The sequence below is a fragment of the Lynx rufus genome, unplaced genomic scaffold (genome assembly GCF_022079265.1).
Source record: "Lynx rufus isolate CCGP_SWC_20201006 ecotype Redwood Valley unplaced genomic scaffold, mLynRuf1.p SCAF_1, whole genome shotgun sequence".
NCBI classification, from domain to species: domain Eukaryota; kingdom Metazoa; phylum Chordata; class Mammalia; order Carnivora; family Felidae; genus Lynx; species Lynx rufus.
Genome location: NW_025814823.1, coordinates 20,854,373 through 20,870,599, shown reverse-complemented (window position 1 = coordinate 20,870,599; position 16,227 = coordinate 20,854,373). Strand labels below are relative to the sequence as shown.

Below are 16,227 nucleotides of genomic sequence, written 5' to 3'. Positions count from 1 at the left end.
ATTTTGATAGGGATTGCATTAAATATGTAGATTATTTTGGGTATTAGAGGCATTTTAACAATATTTATTCTTCCAGTCATGACCATGGAATATCTTTCCAGTTCTTTGTGTCATCTTCAATTTCTTTCATCAGTGTTTTATAGTTTTCAGAACACAGGTCTTTCACCTCTTTGGTTAAGTTTATTCCTAGGTATCTAATAATTTTTGGTGCAATTGTAAATGGGATTTTTTTTCTTAATTTCTCTTTCTGTTGCTTCAATATCAGTATATAGAAATGCAACAGATTTCTGTATGCAGTAAAACTTTGGTTTGCGAGCGTAATTCGTTCTGGAAACATGTTTATAATCCAAAGCACTTGTATATCAAAGTGAATTTCCCCATAATAAATAATGGAAACTCAGACGACTTATTCCACAACCCAAAAATATTCATATAAAAATGATTATAATACTGTAGTATAATGCAAAATAAAAAATAAAATACAAATTACAAAGAAAAATAAATAAATTAACTTGCACTTCCCTTTGAAAGCCTTCGTGGCTGGTGTGAGGGAGACAAGAGACAGGAGGATTACTGTGTAGGACAACTTTCTCTATCACTAACACAATCACTGCTATCTATTGGAGCAATGGAATATTTCTTTTTGTGCACCTTTCACAAGAAATCTATCCAATGTCACTTGCTTTTGGTTACTTTTAGGAATTTTGTGGAAATATGACATTTCATTGATGATCACACACAGTCCCGCAATGAAAGAGAGAGAGAAGAACCTTTGGCTCAGCTTTGATTCTGTGACGTTTGGCATCACCTACTACTTGTATTGCAAGACACCGCTCGTTCATCAAGTTAAAATTTATTAGAAATGTTTGCTTTTCTTGCAGAACACTCGTAAAACAAGTTACTCACAATCCAAGATTTTACTGTGTTGATTTGTATCCTATGACCTTTCTGAATTCATTTTTCAGTTCTAGAGTGTTTTGGTGAAATCTTTAGGGTTTTCTCTATATAATATGTCATCTACAAATAGTGAAAGTTTTACTTTTTCCTTACCAACTTGGATACCGTTGATTTCTTTTTGTTCTCTTATTGCTGTGGCTAGAACTTCCAGTACTATGTTGAAAAAAAAGTGGTGAGAGTGGACACCTTTGTCTTGTTCCTGACTTTACGGGAAAAGCTCTCAGTTCTTCACCATTGAGTACAATGCTAGCTGTGGCTTTTTATATAAGGTTTTTATTGTGTTAAGGTATGTTCCCTCTAACCCTACTTTATTGAGGGTTTTTATCATGAATGGATGTTGTACTTTGTCAAATGCTTTTTCTGTATCTATTGAAATGATCATATAGTTTTTACCCTTCCTCTTATTGATGTGATGTATCACGTTGATTTGTGAATATTGTATCACCCATGCATCCTGGGAATAAATGATACTTGATCGTGGTGAATGATTTTTATAATGTATTGTTGGATTTGGTTTGCTAATACTTTGTTGAGGATTTTTGCATCCATGCCCATCAGAGATATTGGCTTGTGATTCTTTTTTGGTGGTATCTTTATCTGGTTTTGGCATCAGGGTAATGTTGGCCTCATAGAATGAATTTGGAAGTTTTCCTTTCTTTTCTATTTCTTTGGAATATTTGAAAAGAATAGGTATTAACTCTTCTATACATATTTGGTAGAATTCACCTATGAAGCTGTCTGGTCCTGGACTTTTGTTCGTTGGGAGTTGATTACTGACTAAATTTAATTGCTAGTAATGATCTATTGAAATTTTCTATTTCTTCCTGCATCAGTTTTGGTGGGTTATATGTTCTAAGAATGTATCCATTCCTGCTAAGTTGTCCAGTTTGTTGGCATATAATTTTTCATAACATCCTCTGACAATTGTTTGTATTTCTGGGGTGTTGGGTTTTTTTCTTCTTCCATTTGTTATTTTGTTTATTTAAGTCCTATCTTTCTCTTTTCCTCTCTCTCTGTCTTTCTCTCTCTTTCTCTGTCTCTCTCTGTTTTTTTTTTTTTTTTTGATGAGTCTGGCTAGAGGTTTATCAGTTTTATGGATTTTTTAAAAAGTGTTTTATTATTTATTTATTTTGAGAGAGAGAAAGCATGAGCAGGGGAGGGGGAGAGAGAGAGAGAGAGAGAGAGAGACAGAGAGAGACAGAGAGAGAGACAGAGAGAGAGACAGAGAGACAGAGAGACAGAGAGGATCCTAAGCAGGCTCTGTGCTGTCAGCACAGAGCCCAATGGCAGGCTCAAACTCACAAACCATAAGATCATGACCTGAGGCAAAATCAAGAGTCAGATGCTTAACTGACTGAGCCACCAGGTGTGCTTTGTTGATTTTTTTTAAAGAAACAGCTCCTAGTTTCATTGATCTGTTCTATTTTTTTTTTAGGTTATATATCATTTATTTCTGCCCTAATCTTTAGTATTTGCTTCCTTCTGATGCTTTGTGATTTTCTTTGTTTTCCTTTTTCTAGCTCCTTTAGATATAAGGTTAGATTGTTTGCAAGATTTTTCTTGCTTTTTGATGTAGACTTGTATTAGATTGTTTATTTGCAAGATTTTTCTTGCTTTTTGATGTAGACTTGTATTACAATAAACTTTCTTAGAACCACTTTTGCTGCATCCCAAATTGGACGACTATGTTTTCATTTGCATTTGTTTCCTTGTAATATTGTATTTCTTCTTTGATTTCTTGGTTGACCCACTCATTGCTTAGTAGCATGTTACTTAACCTGAATGTATTTGTGCTCTTTCCAGATTTTTTCTTGTGTTTTATTTCTAGTTTCATAGCGTGGTGGTCAGAAAAGTTGCATGGTATGACTTAGATCTTTTTGAAATTGTTGATACTTATTTTGTGGACCAATATGGGATCTATTCTAGAGAAGATTCCATGTACGCTTGAAAAGAATGTGTATTCTGCTGTTTTAGGGTGGAATGTCCTGAATATATTTGTTAAATCCATCTGGTCCAGTGTGTCATTCAAATCCACTGTTTCCTTGTTGATTTTCCATTTGGATGATTTGTCCATTGATGTACACGGGGTGTTAAAGTCCCCTACTGTTGTTGCATTATGATCAATTAGTTCATTTATGTTTGCGATGAACCCACGTTGGGTTCATAAATATTTACATGTGTTACATCTTCTTGTTGGATCGTTCCCTTTATGATTAGGTAGTGTCCTTCTATGTGTATTGTTACAGACTTTGTTGTAAAGTCTGTTTTGTCCAATGTAAGTATTGCTACTCTGACTTTCTTTTGACATCCTTTTGCACAATACATGTTTATTCATCTCCTCACTTTCAATCTGCATGTATCTTTAGGTCTGAAATGAGTCTCTTCCAGGCTGCATATAGATGGGTCTTGTTTTTTTTTATCCATTTCATCACCATGTGTCTTGATTGGAGCATTTAGTCCATTTACATTCAAAATAATTATTGATAGATATGTATTTGTTGCCATTTGGTATGTGTTTTGTGATTGTTTTTGTAGTTTTTCTCTGATCCTTTCTTCTCTTGCTCTCTTTCATGGTCTGCTGGCTTTCCTTGGTGATACACTTGGATTGCTTTCTCTTTATTGTTTGCAAGTCTATGACTGGTTTTTGAGTTTTGATTTAGGATTGTGTATAACATCTTCAGCATATAGCAGTTTATATGAAGTTGATGGTTGCTTAAGATTGAACCCATTCTTACTCCTCTCCCCCCCACGTTTTAGGCATATATTGTCATATTTTTACATCCTTTTAGTTTGTGAATCCCTTGACTGATTTTTGCAGATACACTTATTTTTACTTCTCTTGTGTTTCCTATATTTTATACTCTTTAATATTTCTTGTAGGGTTGGTTCAGTGGTCATGACCTTTGGCTTTGTTTGTCTAAGAAAGTCTTTATCTCTTCTTCTCTGTATGATTGCCTTATTGGATAGAGTATTCTTGGCTGCAAAATTTTCCCTTTCAGCACTTTGATTATATCATGCCACTCTCTTCTGGCCTGCAAAGTTTCTGCTGAAAACTCCACTGATAGCTTTATGGGGTTTCCCTTTTATATAACTGTCTTCTTTTCTCTTGCTACTTTGAAAATTCTTTATCACTACTTTTTGCCATTTTGATTACTATGTGTGGGCTTCCTTGGGTTGTTATTTTGTTGGGGGGATATCTGTGCCTTCTGGATCTGCATATCTGTTTCCTTCCCCAGATTTGGGAAGTTTTCAGCTATTATTTCTTCAAATAAATTTTCTTCCCCCTTCCTCTCCTTCTTTTGGCATCCTTATAATGCAGATGTTATTATGCTTGATGGAGTCACTGAGTTCTAAGTTACACCCATTTTGCAGAATTTTATTTTCTCTCATGGGCTCAGGGGGATTAATTTCCATTACCCTGTCTTTCAGGTTCCTAATTTGCTTCTCTATTTCCTCTAGCCTCTATTTATTCCAACTAGATAATTTTTAAATTTTATTTTTTGTGTTCTTCACCTCTGATTGGTTCTTTTTATCTCTTTGTTAAGAGTCTCACTAATGTCCTCCTCTCTTTTCTCAAGTCCAGTTACAGTATCTTTGTGATCACTACTTTTAATTCTCTAACAGGCATATAATTTATATCAGTGTTACTTTCGCCTGTTGCCGTGATTTTGTCCTCTTCTTTCATTTGGGACATATCCCTCTCTTCATTTTGTCAAACTCTCTGTGTCTGTTTTGTGTGTTGGGAAAGTCAGCTACATCTCCTGCTCTTGAAAGTAATGACCTTATGAAGAAGAGGTCCTGTGGTGCCCTGCAGGGCAGTGTCCTCCGTTCCCCAGAACCTGGTGTCTCAGGGGGTGTCTTCTATGTGTGTTGCATGCGCCCTACTGTTTTCGCTTAGCTGCTTTTTCCTTCCATCCAGTCATCCTGTTTCCCTGTTGTGGGCAGTATTTGGTGGGGTGCGGCATGCAGGTTAAGAAGGTGTGTGCATACCAGCCTGTTTGTGAAATGAGACTACAGTTGCAGGTGCAGGGACTGGGGCTGCGTGGGTGGAGCATGAAATTTTAACAAGGTGCGCCCTGGGCTTCCACAGGCCTGCTGCCGCTGCCACCACCGCTATGACCAAGGTCCCACAAGGTGCGCTAGTCAGGAGATGTGGCGTTGGACGGTTTGTGCTGGTCTTCTGGGGGAGGAGACTCACAGAGCTGGGACTTAGGCAAGTTTGACTGGGGAGAGTGGATGGGCCAAAGCATGGAGGGTGGTGTCTGGGGGAGTTGGTTAAGCAAGTTAGGTGGTGAATGTAGGTGCCATGCTGGTTCCTGCAGGTGGCCATGTGTTTATACTGAGGGGTGGGAGGGGGAAATGATACCTACCAGCTCCTTTGTTCCTGGAAGGGTCTTCCTGTGATCTCTTTTCCCTCCTAGATGTGCTCTGAGATGAGTAAATAGCTCTCCCTCTATATGTCCCAGAGGTTTTTCAAACTACAGCTTCTACAGTGTATCTCTATGGGCTGTTTGTCGTGCAGTCTCTTTAAGGGCAGAACTCAGTTTCCTTCACCCTTGGTGTTCCCCAGAACTAAGTAGCTGATTTTTAAAATTCCAGGCGTTAAGTTCCTGTGGCTATAAGAGCTCACAAAATTCAGCCCCTCTCTTTCAAAGCCAAATTTTATGGGGATTCACCTTCCCTCCATGGACTCCCAGTGTGACAGTCTGTTTCTCACTCTTCTTCATGTCTGTGGCTCCCCTCCACCACCTGCCCCCACCACCTCCAGCAGTCACGGTTCCTCTCTCTTCCCACTTCATCTTCCCCCTTCCTGCCCTCTACAGTGTGGCATCTTCTCCACCTGTGGTTGTGGAGTTTATTCTGCCAGTCTTCAGGTTGTTTTCTGGGGGTATTTCTGCGGATGTGAGTCTTATCAGGATGTATTCATGAGACGAGGTGAGCTGAGGGTCCTCTAATTCCACCATCTTCCCAACCTCCTCCTCTAGTCTGGAAACTTCTTCCTCTGTGTACCTGTTGGCTCAGTCTCACAATTCACTGAAGCCTGTGGTTAAAGGTCATCTCATAATAGAGGTTCTTCCTGACCTTCCTCCCCGAAAGGACATACTCATTTCATCCCTTTATGGTCCTTTACTATTCTTTGTGGCACTTACTGCCATGTGAAACATTACGTATTCTCCATGTGTTTGCTTATTTATTATATATGCCCCCGTGATGGACCATATGCTTCATGAGAGCAGGATCCTTGTCTGTTTTGTTCACCATGGTTTCTCTACCACCCACCACGGTGCCTGGCACAGAACAGCACTCAATAAATATGTGTTGAAGAAAGCTGTTCCTGTGGTTTCTGAGCATGCTAGGGATGGGGATCAGGGTAAATGGGCCTCTGGCATGCCCTGCCTCCTCAAACCAAAACCAAAATGTAATATAATTTGAATATTCAAATGTTATCTGAAATTTTGCATGTATGACTTGTATATATTGTGCATTACACCTAAAGTAAATATAAAGTTTTAAATCTGCATGCTGTATCCTGGCCATGAGAAGCTGTTCTCGGGGTCTAATTACCTGAACATTGGATAAAGAACCCTGATGGGCTATGATCTCTACAAGTTCAAGAAGCCGTGGCATGCACATGATTCAGGACGTACAGTTCAATTGGATCAGCTGAAATTCTGCGTTTTGTGGTTTTTCCGTTAACACCTGACAATATAGTTCCCCTACTAGTATATTGTGCACTTTTATTTCACGTCATACTAAAACCACAAAGTTATGGGTGTGGGGAAGAAGAGGTAGAAAATAACACATCTCATGGCTTTTTGTTTCTGAATTCTCATACTTCCTGCAGCGCTCTGCATTGGAAGTAAAATTTTGTCAAGAGTATTAGGGGAAATAATTGAAGAAACTTTTGACAGGATAGCTGAGAAGAAAATGGGAGAGGCAACATTTTGAGTCCAGTTAAATTTTACCACAATGTAAAAATAAGCTCCCATAAGCCCCTGGTCCTCACTGTGCCCCAAGCAAATGACACAGACATGGAAAGATTTATGTAATTCAGTGGGTTTCACACTGTTAGGAAGAAATATTGGAGAGAGGGAGTGTCGCTGGGAAACCCTGACTGTGAATTTGGCTTTTCACCAGCCTGACCTGTGGGGTGTGTGTGTGTGTGTGTGTGTGTGTGTGTACATTCACACACATGCAAGTGTATTCCAGAAACAATTAAGAGATATTTCATTTTGTTCCTTCGCAGCTCTGCCTCATTCCCATTTGTTACCACTTCTTCTTTCTTCTTTTCTTACAACTCAAAGCAAAAGCATAATCTCACTGTCCACGATTTCTTCTCCATCTATAACTTAATGGCTTCCCAGCTGTGCTATTTTCTGTTTTATAGTAAATAATTGTAAGGCATTTTCATTTATCCAGAAAATTTTTATTGAGTGCCCACTAGTTCCAAGCACTAGCAAAACAACCCATAAAGCCTTTTGAACACTTTCTATGATCTGAGTAAGCTCTCAGAGAACTTTTAAAGATACCAGTCGAAAGATCCATCCAAGAAATATGTTGAGAAAAAGTAAACAAATGATGTTCCTTTCTCTTGCAAAAGATAGACACTTAATCCTGGTGTTCGGTGGAAAACTTTACTGTAAGATGTGTAGGGAGGTTATGTATGCCAATGGTTCTCTATCAAAATAACTACAAATTCTAACACTCGAGAAGAATGTCTCAGAAGAAGCCAGGACCAGATGTTTCATGACATATGCATAAACAGCACACAGGAACATGCTTATGTATTTTATTATCCTTTTTTCATCGGGCTGAAATGCCTAACCCAGAGATACAGGGAAGGTTATGCCAACATTGTATAGAAAATTCTCAGCCTCGCTTCATGCCTAAAGATAGAAATATAAACACTGTTTCAGAGACTAGCTGAGTCGGTGGCCCCCTGGGCATGAAGGGTGTCTTTTTTTAGGGACGTTTTAATCAGCAAATTATTGAGATGACATCATGTATTGTTGTTAGCTGAATTCTGTGGTAGAAAGTGGGTAGGAAGAAGCCATAGTACTTTGGAAAATTAATGGCATTCACTATTTCCCAGATTCTTTGAAACCAAGATTAGAGCAGCAGTTCCAGAAGCAGGAATACTTGTTTTTTTGGAAGAGATTTCTTTGCCTCTCCATTAGTTCCAAGAGTGGACTCTGTTGGTGTATTTCATGAGAGTTGTGAATGTGGAAGTTATAAAATGCGTTGATAGGTTGTGCTACCCCTTTGGGCTGTTGGAAAAGTTCCTGGGAGCACAGGGTTAGGTGGCCCTTTCTACCCATGCAATTGAGGCTCTGGACAACTGGAACGGTTGGGGAAAGGGAAGTTCGGACATTTGATTTTCTGATGAACTTCACTAATAGGAAAACTTATTTATTCCCATATTTGGAGTTGAAAATATTTCTGAGAAGTCTGCTTACCTTTATCAGTAAATACTATTTAGAAGCTGTAATGGAACCTTTGCTCATGTTTGAAAATCTTGCATCATTGGACATAAATTCCCTGCACTGGTACAGTGGAGATCATTAACTGTGGCCTAAATATATAGCACAGGACTGTCCATAGGTGGTGAATTTTGGACTAAATCCCTCATAAAGGCTTACATCCTGCCTTTTTGAGAGCTAATAGTTAAGATTCTGGGTAGCTGTATGTGCCTATTCTGTGGACGCTCAGCCACAAGCATTTTGAGAAGAAAGATGGAGAATTCATTTGTAAAAGCTACATAATGATTGACAAGGGAATGAATAAAACCCCAAGCCTAAAGATTAACAACTCAAAACAATCCCATCCTGTAAGTGAATAAGGTGAGACCGGGAGAAGTGAGGTAAATCATTCAGAGCAAAGCCACAGAACAGGTTAAAAGGAGAGAGAGGCCAGGCCTCTGTCTCCCAGGAGAGTCTTTCTACCATACCTGACTGCCTGCACAGCCCACAGGGGTCTCATCAGCAGACTTGGGACAAAGGGGATCCCCTGCCAGTTGGGAACCTGGTCACTCCTTTGGGTAAGCCCTTTTGCTCATAGCTATCATCTATTTGACCCCCTACTGTGACCATACTCTCTTCCAGGTTCTTCTTTCATCCTCACAGCAACACCATGAGGTAGTATGATCATTGTGCTCACTATACAGATGGGCAAATTGAGTTCCAGCCCCATTAAGGAACTTGCTCAAGGATGTACAGGTAGAAAGAGACCGAGCTGGGATCCAAATCTTGGTCGGTGGGGTTTGAACATATCTTCTCTCTACAACCTGGCGTGTCCTTCACTGTTGCTCCTGGTGGGAGAGGGGGGGTGGTGCCCTGTTAAACATCTCCTTCCCCGGCCCCCGAGATCACTGCCGTGCTTGGCCAGATTCCTGGCACCTGTGATCTTGGAGCCAGCTGCAGCTAGACTTTGCAGGCCTCAGAGGCGGGGCTGGGTGGGCACGCCCCTCCCAACCGTGTGAATGAGTGTTTGATTTGCCTTAGCTCACCATTGGGTGGAGTCCACTTTGGGCAGAACACTTAGTGGCTGAATAAACACTCAGAGCATCTTGGAAAGGCTGCATGGACTGGTGGTTTGACACCGATCTGGACTGCTTGGAGAGGCGCCACTGAGAGCCAGCTTCGACCACTGGTGCGCTATTGAGAGACCTTGTCTTCTTAGCCTCTCACTGTCCTAGTTTCCTTGGAGGTCAACTGAGGACAAACAAATCCTGTTATTTCTGCTGAGTTTCTCTTCTCCAGGCTGAGGACAGAGGCAGGAGACGCCTCTGAAATGCTGGACAAAATAAACTAAAGGCAGCCAAAATGGAAGAGGCTGCTTCACAACCTCATACCTGGGAGAATGATAGGGATGCACAACGCTGGGCACAGATTAAAGAAACACTTTGTTTTCTATTCTCAGAAGCCCTTGGAACTGGCCCATTAGCGGAGTTGTTTCCTTTTATCACCTCAGAGACTGGAATAGAGGCTTTGGGAGTTGATGCTGTGGGTCCATTGCCTGGCTCTGACTTGGATCTCACAAAGGTTTAATTCAATTAAGCCATGACCACGAGCCCGAGATAAGTGCAGGATAGTGGGAGCTGGCAGGTGATTGTGAATGTTGCTGCATGGACGTTGGAGACACGTGGGCAGAGTGTTCCCAATGTGCCAAGACAGCCTGTTACATGGAGGACGTTGGGGATGCTCTGCTGTGAATTACTCACTCTAAAGCTGGAGTGTGAACATCAGGGACTGTTTTGTAGTATTTTTTCATTAGTCCGTAGGAAGATCTAATCTATACACATATGAAAACTCACAGGAGATCCAAAAACTAACCTAGAAAAATGTCTTTGATAAAGTGAGTGTTCTTGAGTGTATAAAATCAGTTTTTCTTTGTCTGATTGAATGAGGCATTTGGCGATTGAAGATAATCAAGTGCCAGTATGTCTTCAAAGAAGACGAAAGAAGAACAAGAGACAACGAAGATAAGACCATCTATGATTGGTATATAGAAATCCATTTCAGCTTTTTGCATTGTTGGTGGGAATGCAAGCTGGTACAGCCACTCTGGAAAACAGTACGGAGGTTCCTCAAAAAACGAAAAATACAACTATGCTACGACCCAGCAACTGCACTACTAGGCATTTATCCACAGGATACAGGTGTGCTGTTTTGAAGGGACACATGCACCCCCATGTTTATAGAAGCACTATAGACAATAGCCAAAGTATGGAAAGAGCCCAAATGTCCATTGGTGGAATGGATAAAGAAGATGTGGTATACACACACACACACACACACACACACACACACACACACTGGAGTATTACTCGGCAATCAAAAAGAATGAAATCTTGCCATTTGCAACTACGTGGATGGAACTGGAGGGTATTATGCTAAGTGAAATTAGTCAGAGAAAGACAAAACTCATATGACTTCACTCACATGAGGACTTTAGGAGACAAAACAGATGAACATAAGGGAAGGGAAACAAAAAGAATATAAAAACAGGGAGGGGGACAAAACAGAAGAGACTCATAAATATGGAGAACAAACTGAGGGTTACTGGAGGGGTTGTGGGAGGGAGGATGGGCTAAATGGGTAAGGGGCCCTATGGAATCTACTCCTGAAATCATTGTTGCAGTATATGCTAACTAATTTGGATATAAATTTTTAAAAATAAAAAATAAAATAAAATAAATCCATTTCTGCTAAAAATATTCCAAAGGAGAGCCATCTCTGGAGCTTGAGACCTGCATCATTGACTTTTAAAATACTTTCCCTTTCTATTCCCTGTTGATCTCTATCCAAATAAAATAATCACACTCAAGTAAATTATTTCTCACACTGTGTCTCACAGAGAACACTGCAATTACTGTGGAGCTGAAAAATTACTGACAGACATAAGGGACGTGTTGCTCTAAGTTGCCTGGAAAGGTGTCTAAACAGTCCAGCGACTTTATGTGATTAATGAGCATGCAAGAGTCAACAGTAGAGGCGGGAGTTCTGAGTTCAATTTCTTTTCCTTGATGCTAATGAGCAAGGAATGGAGACTAGCTTAGATTTAGGATGTTAAATTAGGATCTGGGTAATTTAGAATGATGATAATGTAGCCCTGAATAAGAGTTGTGCCGCTTCTTCATCTATGTGCCAATTTAGCCCCCCCTCCTTTTTTTTATTGAGTGACTATTTGGTGGGAATAACGAAAAATAGCGCTAAAATAAATGCTGAAGATTTTTCAGAAAATAAAAAAAACAACAGATATCTAAGGGGACAGCAGTGACCTCCTTCTCGTCTTTCAAGGGTTCAGCTTAAGTAACTATAAATTACAACTCTCCTTGCCAACAGAACTTCCTTGACTTGTATAAGATGTTAGTTCCTGCTCTTATAAAATTTCATAGCTCCCTGGATTTTTCTTTGCAATATTAATCGCAACTGTAATTCTACAATCTCTTGTGTTTTTGTTTAGTATCTTTCTTGATATCATGAAGGCAGGGGTGGTGTCTATCGTCTTTACCTACATATTTCCAACTCCTATTGGGCAGAAAGTAGAAACTTAATAAAAATGTAGAATGAATGAGTGAATGAATAAATGAATGAATAGCTCTTTCATAATGGCTACTAAATTTGTTGTTAGAACTGCATTCTTTGTACGTTAAGTTTGTTGGAAGCGTTCAGAGAGATACTGGTCTGATGAATTCAGTTATCTTTCAAAAGCTAGAAATTTCTTTAGACGGGCTGCTGAAACTAAGGATATGTTTTTCTGAAGTAAATTCTCAGTTTCCAGATGATAGTGCTTATTTATAGCTATAAGTTGACACAGAGCTACTGACACAGAACAACTCAGTTATATTGGGTTTATATTTTTGAAGGGGAATTACCATGTCAAAATGAGATTGCTCATCTCTCACTTGTCGACAAGCTTCATCATTTCCTTATAATCAAGATTTGTGAACATCCTATTGGGAAGGGTTATCAGAGTCATGGAAACCAAATAATGATGGTCATTGAGCCTCTCTTATGGGCCATGACTAAAAAGCCTTCACTGCAGTTCAAGGGTTAGGTCATTTCCATGGCCCTGGCTGCTTGTAAGCAAAGCTATTGGTTCTTAATGTGGATACCAGACCTATACAAGTGAAAAGTTTTCTTGGAATCTTTTGGACTTTTTTTCCCTACTGATTTAGGGGAAATTTCCAAAATAAATATCAAAGAGCCATAAGTCAACAAAGAAGAAAGTCATAAATTGATAAAGGGAAGAAAAATGTGATTTCCCTCCCTGCTCTCTTTCAGGACATTGAAAACAAGGTTTTGAAGGCAAGTTGTTAAAATCAGGTGTGGGTGCAAACTTGGACCTTCCATATCTGGTCTGAGTCTAGGTCTGTGTTTTTTCAAAAAGCATTTCGAACTCCATGGAACCAATGTAGGCAAGAGGAAAATGCTTAGGACTGCACAAAGTGGAAGCATTTGCCTTGTGTCGCCTCACACTGTGCTACTGTGGAGGGCAATGTTCATCCCATGTAGACTCCAGTGAAGTGTTTTTCCACACCAGAGATGACAGCAGAATGTTACTGTGAAAAAAAGTCAATATTTTCACTTCTGTTTCTATCTGGTTGACTTTAAAATGCCAGTTGTCCAGATAGAAAGTTGTTCTTGCACTCTCCCGTGGTGGAGGGGTGCAGGTTCCTTCCACGCAGCACTGAAATGCCTTGTGGTTGATGTAATGGAGCGAGGTTTGGTACAGTAGACTGGCCCAGGGACTAGGCCCATGTCCTTGTTTTGGTTTTGACACTACTTCATCTCAGGCTTCCTTGTTTCTGAGTTTGAGTATCATCTGGTTAAGCCTTAGTTTACTTATCTGGGAAATGGGTGGACTGAATAGATCATCTCGTCTGATCTGTGGAAGTCTTACATTGTGTGAGTCTATGATAGTCAGGTGAGTGGATGATTAAGTTCCTACTTAATGTGGTAAGAATGTGAGGTTACCCATGCCCAGGCCTGGTGAGTTTAGTGTGTTGTCAGGGCCTTTCACCTTCTATCCCACTCTGTTCCCATTCTTACTATACATTGACAAAAAATAAAGAGAGGAAAAATTTGGGGGATGCAAAATTGCGTACAGCGTGTTTACATTTGCCTTTTATAGTCTGTGCTAGAGTGCCTCAAATAGTACTGCTTTATACTACTTGGACAATTTAACCACTTCTCAGCAACTTTGATAATTCTAGACATTTCACCATTTAAACATATTTTCCAATATCCAATCTATTTTCTCTTAGCCTATATTTTCTATTAGATTTTTAAAAGAAGTATTCATTTGCACACAACAGTTTCTAAATTACAATATAAAGTCTACTACTAACACTGTGATAACAACAAATAGTTTTAGAATGCTTTATTTTTTTTAAATGTTTTAATGTTTATTTATTTTTGAGAGTGAGAGAGAGAGTGCAAGAGGTGGAGGGGCACAGAGAAAAGGAGACACAGAATCCGAAGCAGGCTCTAGGTTCTGAGCTGTCAGCACAGAGCCTGACATGGGGCTCGAACTCACGGGGCACGAGAACATGACCTGAGTTGAAGTCTGCCACTTAACTGACTGAGCCACCCAGGCACCCCAGTTTTAGAATGTTTTGAAGTTCATTTTGTCCATAGGATTCATCCCACTGGAGTGTCCAGAAAGTTATAGTGTTTTTTTTTTTTATTTGAAAAACAACAGGCAAATACTGATGTTATATTGGTGAAAGGTGGGGGGACAGAATTTTAGCCATCAAGATCTTGCATTTTGGTGATAATCCATTTTGTTATTTGCAACAATTTGCATTCATTTGAAAATCAAAACTCAAATTTGGTTGAGCCCCAAGATTGTGTTTTTGAAGACTCATGACTTGATCTTGCTTGGTAGACTTACAATTTAAAGAGAGAGAAAGAAAGCTATTAAATCCTAAGTCGAGAGAGGTGGATGTATGAAGATACCTTCTTTTATACACCAAACAGACAACTGTGCTTCACAGAGCAGGAGGGCCATACTTGCCTCTGAACTGGTACCACTTTCAGACCCAAGCAAACACCTGTGCCTTTTTCCTCCAAGAGCTTTCGATAGTATCACTCCTCAGTGACAAATGGCCCTACCAATATATGTTCTCTCTTGTAGTGCCCACTTGACGTGGTGATATCACACTCTCCCAGGTCAATCTTAAGCTACCCAGGGTACAGGAATGACATTTCTTATGTGAATGAGACCACCCTTTATCAGTCTGCCTACAGGCCCTTCTTGTCGTCTTTTTTGGTGGCAGTCTAAAAATAGCAGAGGTGCGGCCAACACTGAAAAAGTCACGTTGCGGGAATGCAGAGATTACATCCTAAAAAGTACAGGAGCAGACACGGTTGGAAGATGTGTTGTTCTATGTTTATTGTACAAAATTCTGAACGGTAAATTTAACATGATCAGAAAAGAAATTATTGTCTAATTTTGCCTACATTCTCTGGATATGACTTGTATTTGTGGTCCTCATTCGTGAATCAGGCACGGTAACAACCTTGGAGTGAGTTATTAGAAGCCAATATTCACATGGTTATGATGTAATCATTATCAAGTAAATTCAGGGGCAAGATCTGAAATGTTTTAATATACACAGGCTCTGAAGAGCCATGATACCGTGGCTAATAACAGTGTGGCTACTTTTGCTTCATGATGGCAGATATGAAATTGACCAGCAAGGGCACAATCGACAATAAAGAGCCTAAAGAGAGAGTTCCTGGACCTCAGCTGGAAGCGGTGGTGCCCAGAAAGCACACGTGCCGATTGGACAATTAGACAAAGAGTAGGTAAGTAGCTCATCTCTACCTAGTACTCTAAATCTTCACTGAGAAATCACTATATCTCACATGCGATCTCTGATTTTGTAAATATTTTTTTGAAGTTAAATTCATGTAACATAAAATTAATCCTTTTCAAGTATACAGTTCAGGGGTGGGAGGATGGGCAAAATGGGTGAAGGCGAGTGGGAGATACAGGCTTTCATTTACAGAAGGAGTAAGTCACAGGGATGAAAGACACGGCACAGGGAACACAGTCAATGACAGAGTAATAGTGATGGATGGTGACAGACAGTAGTTGCACTGGTGGTGAGCACAGCATCACATATAGAGTTGTTGAATCACTAGTTGTGCACCTGAAACTAATGTAATGTTGTGTGTCAACTATACTCAAATAAAAAATTAAGAGAATAAACTGTACAATTCAGCGGCATTTAGTACTTTCACAATGTTGTACAACCACCACCTCTATCTACTTACAAGATACTTTTATCACACTGAAAGAAAGCCCTGTATCCACTAAGAAATGACTCCCATTTGCTTTTTTTTCCCCCAGTTTCTAGCAACCATTAATCTTTCTCTATATGGATTCCCTATTCTTGATACTTCGTATAAATGGAAGTATACAATATATGGTCTTTTGCATTTGGCTTCTTTTACTTAGCATGTTTTTGAGGTTCCACCATGTTGTATCATGGATCGGTGCTTCATTCCTTCATGTGGCTGAATAATACTTTGTGGTATGGCTATAGCACATTTGGTTTATCAGTTGACATTTGGGTCGTTTCCACCTTTTGGCTGCTGTGAATAGTGCTGCTACGAACACTTGTGTATAGGTTTTGTTTTCAGCTCTTTTGGGTATATACCTAGGAGTGGAATTGCTGGCTCATATAGTAACTGGATGTGGAATCACTTGAGGGGAGTTTTCCAAAGCAGCTGCATCATTTTGTATTCATACCAGCAG

At 39.8% G+C, this 16,227-nt stretch overlaps 1 long non-coding RNA gene across 1 annotated transcript in view; it reads left to right on the top strand.

Moving 5' to 3' along the window:
• LOC124511004 (uncharacterized) overlaps nt 1-15,266 on the top strand; it is a 207,382-nt gene extending 192,116 nt beyond the window's left edge. The window contains exon 3 of the long non-coding RNA XR_006961807.1: nt 15,146-15,266. This is a non-coding gene — a long non-coding RNA (uncharacterized LOC124511004). The remainder of the gene's footprint in view (nt 1-15,145) is intronic.
• Nucleotides 15,267-16,227: the final 961 nt, after the last annotated feature.